General features: G+C 44.8%; 2 long non-coding RNA genes across 2 annotated transcripts in view; both read left to right on the plus strand.

Annotated features, from left to right (window-relative positions):
• LOC309525718 overlaps positions 1 to 14516 on the plus strand; it is a 45002-nt gene that overhangs the window by 18257 nt on the left and 12229 nt on the right. The window lies entirely within an intron of this gene.
• On the plus strand, positions 160 to 5304 carry LOC309528657. Its single transcript, XR_014217860.1, has 2 exons — positions 160 to 391; positions 4856 to 5304. It is a non-coding gene; the product is annotated as an uncharacterized lncRNA (long non-coding RNA).

A 14516-nucleotide genomic window follows, 5' to 3' on the forward strand; every position in this document is an offset into this window, starting at 1 on the left:
GAGGCGCGCATGCGTGGCTGGGGGGGTGCGCGCCCTCTGCTCTCTGCCTCCCCTCCCCTCCCCCCCTCTGGACCCCGCGCGCGAGGCTCTCCGTGGGCGGGAAAGGCGGGAGGCCCCGTGGGAGGGGGGAGGGGCAGCCGCTGCTCTGGCTCGCCTCAGAAGAGCCCCCTGCTCCCTGTAATCGAGGATGATCCTGCCGGGATCCGCAGGGATTCGCCTCCGGCCGTCTCTTACTCCCCACGCGATCCCAGGAGCGCGGCGTGGAAGTGTGTGGACATCCGCAAAGGTCAGGAATGCTTCTCAAACCGCCCAGAGGCAAAGCCCACGTCCCTCTCATCTGGCCCAGGAGTCCCAGATGCACCAGTTCTCAACAACAAATGCATCAAACGGGGTGTGCAACCCCAAGTGAATCACTATTTTAAGCCATGGGGGGGGGCGAGATAAAACCCATTCTTAAATCTTCCCTACTGAAAATGACCTAAAAGTGTTACATTTGGACAGATCGCTCCCATAGCTAATGTTGCATCATCTCACTATTTGCAGCAAGCATATATGTACATTCTTTTCCACGGTTAACTTTTGTATACCTCACAGCACCAAAGTTTATTTCCTAATTGCTTACTGATCTGCTGGTGAAGCAAGTTTTCTCCTGACTCCCCTTTGAACTGTCAACATATCATTTAACATCCTTTTGACACTAATCAATAAGTTACATTTATTTTTTTATTTAGCTATTTACCCACAACCTAAAGCTATCCCACCCCCACCCCCCATGAAATGTTCCTATAAATGCCAGGCCATCTCTTTTCTCTGCCTGGAGAGGAACAGATTGCTCTTGCCAGAGGTCAGATGTGATGGACTTGAGAGGGCTTCCCTGCTTTCCACCATTCTGTCTGTCTTGACTGTCCCCACCCCATTTTCTTTTTCATCCTGCCTTCCTAAACTTTCTCTCCAGGCTTCCCCTATCAGCATAAAATTAGGCAGAAAAAACTTGGTTCCACACCTCTGATCCAGTGGGGGGGGGGCAAGCAGTTGTAGACAACCTTATTTTAAAAGTTCTCTTCATGTAACTTTAGCACAGTTGCAATCTCTGTATATCATTTATATCAGGAGTGGGGAGATGATAAATTATGCTGTACCATGTAGCACTGGTGCCTGCTAGTTGACGAGGCTCTTGCAAATAAAGCTACTGGACTTTAGCAATGTGCTTCTTGTGCTCTTGGGCAAAGTGCAAGCCGAGGTTGATACAAAGCAGTTATGCCTTTACTATTAAGAGAACTTCTGTGTGCATTCTTGCTTTGTCAAATTTAAGTCAACTGTCCCTTGATTTATATCAGAGACCGTTGGGTCATGAGGCCACCAGCTTTGGGCAAAGCTGTTGCCAACAGTTTGGACTCCAGCTAAGGTTGCCCACACCAAAGGGACCCTCCATTTGACATCTGGGATGGGACACAATCTTCTGATGAAACACATGTTTTATCCACAAAGGTTGCAATGTGCCCAGAGAAAGGCACAACCCTTTTTCAATTAGATGCATGTTTCTGGCTGACTGTATTCTCCACCTTTCTATAGCTTTATATCTACCAAGAGAGCTCTGTATAATAAAGGGGCTCTATTCACTCTCTGTTTCCATGGCTTTCTACCCTTCTCCCAGAAGCATGTTGGAAACAGATGCTGCAGGAGGGCTTCTCGGTTGCCCAGCATGGCAGTGCCAGGGAGCCCAGGAAGTGGTGGCAGGAGCCCAGTGCCTGCAGAACAGGGCCGTCTTTACCTGGGGGTGGAAGAGGTGCGGGGCACCCGGGCGCTGAATTCTGGGGAGCGCCACCTAAGCTCTTAACTATCTACCTGTTATGAAATAATAAATAATTTTGATCAAGCTAGAAAAACAAAATACATATATACCTAGGTATTACCAAAGTGTATACCTACTGTTTCACTAAAAGACTTTCGACTTTGTGCACTCATTTAACAAAGATGCGCCGCACCAGCAGCAGCTCTTGTCACTCACAATTGCGGCGCTTGTCAGACTCAGCGACAGCGCTTGTCATTCTCAATGGCGCCGTGCACGCGAAATTAACTCTTACATCAAAATTTGTTACGTATTGTATTTAGCTACACTGCTATGCGGCAGCAGGGACAGCGGCACCTTTGACACAACTGATGTTTCTCCTAAGTAGGTGCCTAAACAATACTTACAAGTTTAAGTGTGGTATTCTTGTATACTTAAGTATAAGTGTATTGTAAATAAATGAGCAAATAAAAAAGTTTGTTTCCTTTCCCTCCCTTTCATAAACAAAGATAAGGCATAAGCATGGTGTCAGACATAAGCATAATAAAAATTAATTTGGGGGCTAAACTAAATTTGGGGGTGCTGGGCGGATTTTTGCACCCTGGTGGCACATATGCTAAAGAATGCGCTGCTGCAGAATGTGGGAGTCGAAACGAGTGAGGACATCACATCCTCACCCCACTGCATGCAACCTGCAATAGCACTGGACCAGGGGAAAAGTTCCCTGCGGGACCAAAAAGGGGCATCCATATAGTAGGCATCTTGCTTTATAGCTAGCAAGTTCCTCGTGCCTCACGTTGTCCTGCCTCTGGTTTGCTTTCCACAGCTTAACCTAGACACGCAGTGTTGCCACTTCACATCCCAGACCACATGCACCACCCCCAAGCCAGCCCCACAAAGGCTCTGCATCCAAGCTCATGTGTTCTGGTGAGATACAAGGGGGAAATGCTGTGTATATGACTATAGTAGTAGTAGTTTTCAATTTATATACCGCCCTGTATCCAAAGATCCCAGGGAGGTGTACATCATTAGAAACACATGACGAAACATCGATGATAAAAACATAATAAAAAGCACACTGGCAGCCTAATAATGAAATAGTCATCGTAATACCAGTCCTCTCCCCCACGCTTTCACAGGCCATTGATTATTTAATAGCCATAGGCCTGGGTAAAGATGAATGTTTTTGCCGGGCGCCTAAAGACATGTCACGATGGTGCCAGGAAAACCTCTCTGGGGAGTTCAGAAAAGGGACGCAGGCAATGGGGAGGGCACAAAATCGGCTTAAAATATGTCCATAAATATTGATTATTGCCTCATAAGAAATGGTTTTAAATAGAGGGTGAATCAGTGGCATAGCGTGGGGGGTGCAGGGGCCCCCGGCTGCACCGGGCGCAACATCTGGGGGTTAGGATTAGGGGGCGCAAATCCACGGGTTAGGGGGTGCAAATCCACGGGTTAGGGGGCACAAATTACTTGCCTTGCCCCGGGTGCTGACAACCCACGCTACGCCACTGGGGTGAATTGAATGGGGGGGGGGGTTGGAGAAGAGGCGGAAAGAAGAGCCAATTTGTGGCTGGGGGAGACAATCTTGACGGTTCTGCCAGGGGCGCAAGATCACCCAGCCACGGCTCTGGTGTTATCTGCTCAAAGTGTCTTGTTCTGGTGCAGACTCTGGCCATTGCATTTTGCACCAGCTGTGGTGGGAGAAGATTTTAGTGGAGAGGGACTCTAAACTGTTTCTATTTGCTTTATGGAAGTGTGATGGAATGCCTATAGGAAAGTCAACGGCAGAAGGAAGTAGACGGGGAGAAGACAGGAAGGTAGAGTAAGTGAGAAGGTAGAAGAAGCTGTGAGAGAGAGAATTGTGAAAGATGAACTAGGTAACAGGACAGGGAGAAAAAGGCACCAGGAGGCAATGAAAAAGAGAGAGAGAGAGAGAGAGAGAGAGAGCGCGCGCAAAAGGAAAGACAGACACTAGTTTTGATTTAATAGCAATGTGACACTTTATTGCACTGAAATACCTTTTTAGGATTAACAATGTGCATTATTAGCATTATTAAGTATAAACAAAAAGTTAAAACGGATCCCATGTTAGGAGTCAGAAGTTGGTCTTGGATTTGGACAGATTGCTGGCTTATCTCAATTCATAATAGAAGGCCTACAAGTGCTGAATCCTGTCATTACAGTTTGCAAACTGGAGCTGTGAAAAAATAAATGTAGAGGGGAGGGCTTTCTCTCTGATCCCACTCCTCCCCAATGCACTTTCACATGTCTGAATAGTGCTTTTGTAATTCACAACATTAACTTCAATTTAGATAGCGTGCCCTGCCTCTAAGCTCCTATCTTTGATGACCTCTTAGGCTACAGCATTCTTATTGGTACTCAGTTTACATTAGACCTGGTCTCAGGGCTGAAGCCTCCCATATGAGAAAAGCGTTTTTATCCAGGTTCCTAACAAAGTACTTTTAAATTGTTATTTGCAAAGTTAGTTCAATTAAACTTGTTTAATTGAAGCTTACTGAAACTACCAAGTTGATTTCAATTTTAAAAGTGAAAGTGGTACTTTTCTGCTGGGTATCGTGTCCGGCTGTTGAAGGAGAATCCTGCTGACAGGAATGTGTGCACAAAATGACAGCTTCGGACTTCGCTTTTATTCCAACTGTTTCTTATTACTTTCAGCTTTTGCAGGCACTTAAAATAATGCCATTCACTATGCTTTGCTTCTGTAAGACTCCATTCTCTGGAGATAGTAGATAATTTATAATTTCTTGTCTCCAAAGGCAGGTAAGATTGGGATCATGATGGGAGGAATATCCATCTCTCCTTGATTGGTCCTGCTTTTCAATATGCAACTGTAAATGTTTGTGTAATCTGTCCTCCTGTTAGAGCTATGATGATATATAATTCCAAATAAATATACCTATTCACTCATTGTCAATGTTAGTATTTTTGTTGACTGACAAATAATGTTGTTTATTTGCTTCATGTACTTAATGTGGTTTTAAATATGCCCAAGAGACTCTCTTATTCTAAACACATTAAATCAATATAATTTACTTTCAGCTAATGGCCAGGATCCAAAGCGCTGCACAACTAGTTACATGGCAGGGGGCCACTTTCGGCAAATGTTTCTTCAACAGAATCCTTGCAGGTCACAATACAAGCCAATTGTGAAGCAGAGCAAAGAGGATTGTGAAGTAGCCTGCCTTTGCAATGTTCAGTGAGAAGAAACATTATTTTAAAAATAATCTGGGACTATCTTTATAGACTTTGAAATATCTCTTTGGATCCTGGCAAATGTGTTTGACCCCAGTACTGCTGGTAGAACTGTCTTTTTACCCCTTGGATTATCTATCTAGTCTTGCAGAATATTTCTTTGGCCATTCACTCTGTAACTAGACTTTGTTGCTGTTTAAGGATATAATTTAAGAGCCTCATCCGCCTGCATATTAAGAATTGAGCTGCCTCATTCCACTTCAGTGAAGCAATAAAATGTTTTCTGATGAATCACAGTGAATGCCATATGAATATTTATAGACATCTTAAGTTTTCTATAGACATCTTAAGTTTTCTTAAGTTTTTCCAACCAGATCTACAGGGTGTATTTATTATTATTATTATTATTATTATTATTATTATTATTATTATTTTAAAGAGGAGTAAGCAGAAACTTTGATTCCTGGGTTTGAAATTGACCTCAGGTTTGTTTTTGGTTACAGCTCATTGTTAGTCTGGAAAGAGTATAAACAGAAGCCTGGGTTCAGATGACTCACTAAGTTAAACCTTCGCTTAGCTCCTGGAATTCAGTGGGGCTTACTTCTGAGTAATGCACAGAAGTTGCCACGCAGGACAGTTAACAAGGGCCCACCTAAATTTGCAGACCTTTGAGGAAAGATTATTTCCTTCCCCCCAGCTTATTTACTTCTCCATCTTTTTTTCTAAAATGTGGAAAGTGATGTGTGGCTACTACATAGAGTAGAACCTGGAAAACTAGGGTACCACTCACCACTCAACCATGAAAATCCCTGGGTGACCTTGGCCAGTCACTCTCAGTCTATCCTTACAGAGTTCTTGTGAAAAGGGGAGAAGGAGATCCACCAATGCCTCCTTGAGCTTTTTGGACAAAAGGTGGAACTGATCTTAAAAGTAATAATAAAAATAAAAAGTATGTGTCCACAAATTTTTTAGCAGGGGCAGAAAATAGTACAGGCGCCTGCCTGGTGTCAGTAGACAGGAAGTCCCAAAGCACAGGTTCGCTGTCAGGCTAAGGAATCCTCCACAGATGCAGAGGGGGTCTTATACGGCACCTGTGGGACTTCTGGTTCCACTGACCGAAGCAGCGGATGGGTACATGGGTGGTAAGGCAATTTCCCAGGGAAACTGGTCCCAAGTTGTCAAGGGCTTTCTGCTCTAATTGTAACTCCTTGAACTGGCCTGGTAGCAAATCAGCAGTCAGTGAGAGTCTCCGAGCAGAGGAGTTAGATGCTGACAGGATTTTGTGGTTTCCCTCAGGTGCCAAAATGTATTGGGCTGGCCCTGGTTCCAGTATAATGGACTGATTTGCAGCCTATATTATTGTAGCTAGCTGATTTAGTCAACCCTGGCTGCATGCACCCAGCAAAGGTAAATGGACTTGCTACACTCATTTCCTTGCTTTCCCAAATGTAAAGGTAACTTTGTTTGTGGCACTGCAGCAGCAGCAGCAGGGATGGGAAGGGGCACCTGCAGTTTTGGCAGCATGCATTAGTGCACTCTGTGTTCACCTTTAAAGTATAGTTTTTACCTTAAGCAAGGTGGTACCAATAGGAATCACCATAAAGACTTTTAGGGGTTATGTCCTCTTTCAAGGGTATATTTCTGGGCTCCTTTATTTGAAATAAAATGTTGTGTTTAAGGTTGGTTGTGTGCCAATGCACTACTGCTCTTCAGTAACAACATTGTTCTGCAAGTGCTGACTGGTTCTTTGGCAATGCACATCCCAAGTGGCAGAATCCTTGAGAGTCTTATGACTGGTAATGAGATAGGGAGTAGATGGACCACAGATCCCAGCAAATCTGTCATGTCCTATGTCGTCTGTCTGTGGTCTCCCTTCTAAACCAGAGATGGATGGAAATAGGATATGACTCCGTTGTCCCATGGAAGCAATGTAAAGAGACTGCAAAGCCCTGTGCCCATGATGTGACTATACACCAGACCTGACGTCTGCCAGTTATTCATAAGTGGATCCATGAACAGCAAAAATATCTGTTAGGCAGGATGTGTTAGTTTGAAGAGAGAATCTTCTGGGTGACTTACTGTACTTCCCACTCTCTCAAGAAATGTCTGCTTCAGGTTTGTCATGTGCCTTTCATCAACAAGTGTCAGATTCATGACATGATCACAAATATAAACAGTGGAGAAACACACATGCAGAGTAATGCAATATTTCACCCCACTTTTCCAAGCAAGTAGAAGTGCTGGGGTATTGTTGGTGTTGTTGTTGGCATCTGTCTGTCTCAAGAAAGAAAGGAGAATGTCTCAGTGGATGAAGTCAAACTGCTGTGTCAGCAGCACTGAAGTGACCTCCTGGGGCACAAGCTTGGGCTGTGTGTCTAGAGATCCTGGGCTGCCCATGACAAGAACCCCCCCCCCCGCCTCACTGATGTGGTCCAACGGAAAGCAGAATAACATGTTCGGCACCAGCTTGGCTGCTGGAGTTGTGGGAAGGAGGGATACAAGGTGCCACCCAACAGACCTTGGGACTCCACTCCATATTTTTGTAGGGTTTACTCCTTCGCCTTTTCTTCTCCTGAAGATATCCCACATGGCAGCAGAGGGTTAGGATCAGAGTTTTCCTTCTCCTAGATGGGCTACGGTACCTTCCGAAGTAGATGAGCCCCATCTGCTCTCACCTCCCTCCATAGCATGTGCAGAAACTGCCTTCTTGACCATTGGACCCACTCTTGGTCTCGTCCGCTCAATCCACTGGAGCCTGTCTTCACATGCTGGGGATGTCTCTATCTTATCAAGGGTGTGAGACCCATGGGCTCCCCTCACCTAGTTTAGCCAGCCAGTATAAGCTGTTTCCTGTTGCATATAGACAGCTTCTAGGAGCCACAGGTGAGAGCTGAGTGCAGGGTGGGGACCAAAGGTGGTCAAACTACCCCAGAAGGAGCACAATGTATCCCTCACCAGAGGTACTACCCCTCCACTAACACCCCATACAGCCCAGTGCCCCTGAGAAGCAGGATTCTTCCCTCTACCTTTCACAGAAGGAAATGAAAGCTTTTGTAGTGTTAGATTAATCTCTGTACTATGTCTTTATATAACAGAAATGACTATTTTTTAACTTCATTTGAAATAAAGCTCAGTGCACACACATTGCGTTTTCTTGCAGCGCAGCAACGAAGGGTAGACTCCAGAAGGGCACTTTAGGCTAGACGCTGTTCTGTATGAAGCATATTCCTTCTCCCTGCTGCTCCCTGTCCGTCCTTCTCCTTGCCAATGCCCTTCCAAGGACAGGCAAGAATGACTGTGAGCGCTGAGCGCTGCTGCGTCTTGGCTTGCCAGACTGCTGCTTCTGAATGATCCATCATGGCAGGTTTTCAGGCAGCGGTAGCTTCAGAACCAGGCTACAGAAAACAGATGTATTTAAACTAAAAAGGCAGGGCAAGCTTTGAAGCAATAGTAATTAAAACAATTTGATTTATTGAAAATGCAGGAATCAGATGCAATGCATTACATCTGCATAGATGTGTCTGCACCTGCTGGGAATAGCTGCACTGTCTGTGCGTCATCTCCATGTGGTGTCCCATTCGTTGTCCTGGAAAATGTCACTGTCTCAATCAAGACAAGCATCCTGCAGTCTTCTTTGCACTGTCTGAACAGCATCTCTAGGACTGTTGCCTTGCCAAGCTTCCTGCTTTTAAACTGCAGGTGGAGAGGAAATTTGAATGCAAATGGGCACCCCAGACTATCATTTCCACTGGCAAGGTAGAACGCAGTTGAAAGGAAGAGTAAGCCTGGACTATTGCCTTCGTCATGTTTCCTTCAAATTTGTCCTTCATTTGTCTTTCCTTATTTTATTAGCTAAGTTTCTAAGATTTTTGGAAACCATATATGATGCCAGTGAAGAAAAAGAAGCCATAAGCTGCTTGAGATTTGGGGTGGAGGGAAGGGCAGACTTTACCAGGCCGCAGAGAGCCAGGTGGTCCCTGCTCAGGCTGCAATCCCATTACCCTAAGGAACAAAATGAGGCAAAATTGCCACTGAAGATTTTTATGGGAACTTGTTCCATAGGTAACTATTGTCCAGATCTCGTGCAAATTGCTTGAGCTGATCAAGACCAGTGTTTGAGCAGAACAAGCACATTCTGAGCAGCCAGTTGCTAGCCCAGTTCCTTCCTTGGAGCAGAGATGTGCTTGCACACTAAAACTACAGCAGGACTTGCAGTTTTTGAGAGAGGGAAGCCCCCAACTCCCTCAAGAACTTCCTGTCTTCGAGTTCCTTATGAATAAACAGGAGGCAGGTGCTGCAAAGGAGAAAGCGCCATCAAAATCGGGGGCATTGATCCCAGGGGCAGCAGGAGCCTGCGTTATAGAATAACAGCACACCAACTTTGTGTGAGCAAATATTTATCTCACAAACATACTTAGCATGAGGCTATGCCCCGCTGTAAAGACAAATCAGGCTTCTGTGTTTTGAAAGCTACAAAATGTATTAGCACAGGGCTTTTATTATTTGCCAACATGGAGCCATATGTCTAGGACTTGTGGAGTTTGATGAGGCCACTTTCTGCCATCACGTCCACAGTTTGTCTCCCAACCCTCCTGCCCAGGCAGTTCTCCTGCTAAGGCAGAATCTGCTGCTCGCTAACGGCCACAACAGCTGCCAAGAAGCCAATGCAGAGCACAAAATGTGGGCTATTGTGCATGTTAAGCTTCATTTCTATTTCTCCTTCCAACATCAAACCTCAGCTAACATAAAGGTTGGAAAACACAACCTGCTCTAAGAGGGAACTAGTTGAGTGAGCCAGGAGAGCTTGCAGATTGCTGCCCTCCTATTGATTTGTGGATTTATTAAATTTCCATCCTGCCCTTTGTCCCAAAGGAGCCCAGGGCAGCAAGCACCAAAGTGATAAAACAATAGAACGAAGCTCCTGCTGGTTCTAGAAGACGGTAGGGCAGGGAGTGGGGAGTCCACTGACTCATCTGTGGGATGAACTGTAATTCTATGTTGTGAACTGCCCTGAGATCTGAAGGGTGACATACAAATTTAATAAACAGCCACAGCCTCTTCCTCCGCCACCTGGCATGCATTCCTCCATCTTGGACTGCCCTGACTCTCCCTGCTCCCCCAGTGGACAGCGTCAAACCCCATAAATTGCTAGTCACTCTCCTGGCCTCCTGCCTCTCCCCCCCCCACCCTGCCAGTCACTCACTTGAGAACCTTGACCAAGGGAAAGAGACTGGCAACTGGCTGGCAATTGCTCCGTTAACCTCCGAGGGCCAACCATTCTGTAGAGAGGGAAATGTGTTAAGAACCTCAACCACAACGGGAAGTGATTTGACCATGACAAAGGACTGTTGTCGGTACCCCCCACTTTCAGCTCACCCTCTTCCTGCCCAGTTGAGAAATCAAGGTCCATCGTGTGGCCTGCCACATGTGTCTGATATGTTGTGACAGCCCCAGGGCCTGAGTCACCCCAGAGCCGACCGCCTCAGCATGACCCCCGGGACCAACCACAGTTTGGCTGTCCTCAACGCCACCTCAGCTCAGGCAAGGAGACTGCAGGGCAGCGAGATGGGGGGTAAGCCAGCAGCACCCCTCATTTGTCCCAGTTTACCCAACACTAGGAACACACCCTCTAGAAAGTTGTGAGAAACAGTATTTTTCAGCCATCAAATGTCTGGGCAAACAGGAATGTTATTAAGTTCCTCCTGAAAATTATACCGAGGGAGACAGAAAGCAAACGGGCTGGGCTCTGTCAAATTGGTTTCATGCCAGCAGCAATATTGCTGCTGCTTTTTATTCAGGAGAAAGACTAAGAGAAGAACCAAATTCTGGTTTGAAAGGATAGCCTGTTTGCCTAATGAAGGACCCCATGACCTCAGTGGCAAGACAAAGAAGCCTGAATCAGGACAGCGCGGAATGTGTGTTTGGAGAGGGGGGGGGCGGATAGTGTTTTCCTTCACCATGTGACTGAAGGTCAAGTAGCACCCAAATGGAAGCGAGATATTAAATGCAACTGTGGTAGATCACAATTCAGGCGCACACATTCTACTTTTAGTATTGATCATTGTACATACATCCTCTCTGGTGTATGCCTGCTCTCTAAAGTCATTCCTCCAGCAAACCTCTCTCTCTCTCTCTCTCTCTGTATAGTAATTTACTTGCTAACTGATTTGAGCAGGGGAAGCAGACCCCGTGTGCATCAGGGAAGACCATAGCAGGCCGCTGTGCAGCTGTGGGGGCCATGGTGTGGCCCCATACTATAGATCTTAGCCTGCTTTATTTCCACACTTGTTTTGCTTGGCCCTGAAGAAGGACCACAACAAACCATCTTTTGTTTGTGAAGCATCACTGTACTGGGACTTCTCACAAACACTGATGCCACACTGTATAAAACAGAAAGCCATATCTCGCCCCTGTATGCCTTTCCATGCCACATGCCCCTGCAAAGGGCAATAGGAGTGGAAGGGTCTTTAGTCCTATGGAAAGTGGGCAGTGCTTGAAAGGTCACTTTTGAAACATCTGTGGACATACACCTCCACATCTGTGCGGACAGTTACTACGAGCTAATGGAGAGAACATTCAAACCATCAGGCCAAATGGAAAGACATTCACCTTGGTCAACTCACTGAGTTGGTGCTTCCTTCTGAAAATCCTGCCCACACCCAAAACTCATCAACTTTCAAAAACAATGGTAGGATGTGTTTAGATTTGGCCAGTGTTTGGTGCTCTGTGTATGCATCCATAGCAATGATAGTTCTTTAATATGTCATGTTATATTTAGACAAGTCTAGAAAGTTCGTATGAGTTTTAATGTTAATCTATTCTATTGTGGTTTTAAATTCCTGTATGTTTTAAATTACGGTTGGAAATTTTTAGTGGCTTTTTAAATTGTTTTATCTTTTTTGTAAGCTGCATTGAGGGGTTTTTCTACCACCAAGTGGTATATAAATTTTATGAAATCCATCTATCAATGATTCACTGCAGTGGCTACCGAGTGCTCAGTGGTGGCTGCTGCACATTTGCTTATTTTCCTGCAAATTCCTTGTTCACCCTTCCTTCTGTTTAGCCTCTCCTCCTCCTCCCACAGCATCTTTCTGCCTTGTCTTTCTGCCGGCCTCTGCGATTCCTCAGCAGTAGAAGTACCTGCACCAAGGCAGCCGCAAGATGTGCAACTTCTGCCCATCTGCCACTGAAGCACACAGCAAAACAGTATGGTAATTTTAATCTTTTTCATCTTTCGAGATTTCTCTGGCAGTGTCCCTTCCCCCTTCCGCACACACACAATTAACAGTGCACAGGCTCTCCTGTTGTGACGAACAATAGCAACAGTGTTCATTTTATTAGGAAATTAGTCCAAAGCCCTCATTAACGAAGGGCTCAGCAAGCCTTTGAGCTGCAGCTGGCTTCCACCCTACAAACGGTCTGGGCAACAGCCCTTCATTGTGGTGGCCGCATGAGATGCTCTGACTGATGGGCTAACCCAACTCTGAGCGTGACAGCGGGTTGTCTCTATAGAAACTCAGGCAGGCTGGCTTTTGCTATTTTTAGCTGCAAGGACTCAGGGGCGCCCAGCACATCTCCATGAAGCTGCATCATCTTGCATAGTCACAGGGAACCTTTTGGAGCAGAGAAAAATAATGGAGAAATTGTTTCTTTCCCAGAACTTAACGTGACTGCTGCCATTTGCAGAGCCATTTTGCAGGATATGAATGGAGTAGTTTGTGTACTTTCCCCCACACAATCAAATTATACATATAAGAATCTCACTCTATGATTCTGCTTAGTTATAATCCCCTCACCCTGAAATAGAGCCGTGCTGGCACATGGGGGTGGGCTGACCCTGAATCCTGGCAAGGCCTTGCAGGGGGGGGGGGTCTGAATCTGGGCAATTCGTCAGTTGCTTGCTTTGGACGGGGTTTTACTCTTCCTGAAAGAGCAGCTTTGTAGTTGGGGTGCTAGAACGGGGATTATTGGTTTGTTTTTGTTCTTATTGTTCTTATGTGTTTTGTGTACTGTAATCTTATGTTGTGAACTGCTCTATGGATACAGGGCGGTATACAAATTTTATATATAATATAATTAAACAAACAAACAAGGTTCATTGGCTGTATGAAACGCCTTATAGCAGTTTTGGCTGGTAAGAACTACAGTCTAGCCATTTCTGGCCTAGCATTGCCTGACCACTGTTGCTTTTTTATACTAAACTTTATTGAGAGTTTTCAACAAAAGATACAATAAAAACCAAACCAAACTAAAGAAGAAGAATAAAAACAAAACAGGGAGAAGAGAAAAACAAGACTATGAATAAGAGGGAGAAACCCTATATGTATATCGAATACCAAGCCCTCTATCACAATGATATGTTGAGCCTTATTCCATATACAGAAGAGTGCACCCTCCCATCTCTCACCTGGGAGCTTCCCCCTCTTCTGTCAGCCCCACACCTGAAGAAACCTCTCCAACCCGCCTCTCAGGCAGGTCCCTTCCTCTTCGATCCATATCCTCTCTGTATGCAGCTTCATTTAACCCAAATAACAATCTTCAAAGAGCAAAACATACATGTAAATATAATGAAGAGAGAGCTATCAAGGGTTTAAAATCAGAGAAAAAGCAAGATAAGAAGGAGGGGGGAAAAGAGAGTCTTCTGATTCTCTGTCTGCCAATTATGTACGTAACAATTATTCAAAATATTTAGAGTATGCACTCTAGGATAATTTCTAGCTGTATTGCTATCCAGCTTTTTCTCATTCTTCTAGATGGCCTTTTCTCAGCGTTCCCTTCTAGGCATCTCAAATTCACCCTTTTCCATTATCATATTCAGGTGTCAAAATTATCATATTCAGGTGTCAAAATGGTCTTTCTCTGTTTCGCAGTGATGGGTTTCTCCTCTAGAATTCCAACATATCTTAATAATACAATAGTCAGTACTTATTTGCCTGTTACATCTTAATTAAATCATATTTCATCCTTGTTTCCAGTCAGTTATGATTTGTTCCACTTAAGAAAGAAAGTTATTTTCCCTCCTTTCCCCCAGGAGATGAGAGGCTTTTTCTGCTTGGATATTCATTTCACTTTCTATCCTCTGTAGTCATCATAATTTGGTCATAATTTCATTTATCTCTTCTGATGTTACATCAGCTTCCTTTGCTTGCTTTCACACCTTTAGACCACTGTAAAGCTGTCTCCCATTTGCCACCTGATGTTTCTTTGTGTTTAGGTAAAAGTAATTCCAAGTCTTCTTCTGCAGTTTCTCTACATTTTTTCATCTGCTTTATATGTAGTCCATTCTGCCTGGACATTCCACACAATTCATCTCTTAGCTCTGCTAGCTGTTCTTTGAATGGTCATTGTAAAAGATCAAGAATCAGTTAAGCATTCCATATTGCCATGATTGACTGGCTCTCTCCACTTTCCAGAACGTATGACATAGATAAAATTCAGCTTTCACTTTCAGTCAACTCAGCACAAACAGAGATGGAGAATTGCAAACAACATAAAGTAAAGGTTATAA

This window comes from Podarcis vaucheri, assembly GCF_965113315.1.
Source record: "Podarcis vaucheri genome assembly, chromosome: 1".
In the NCBI taxonomy this organism is placed as follows: Eukaryota; Metazoa; Chordata; class Lepidosauria; order Squamata; family Lacertidae; genus Podarcis; species Podarcis vaucheri.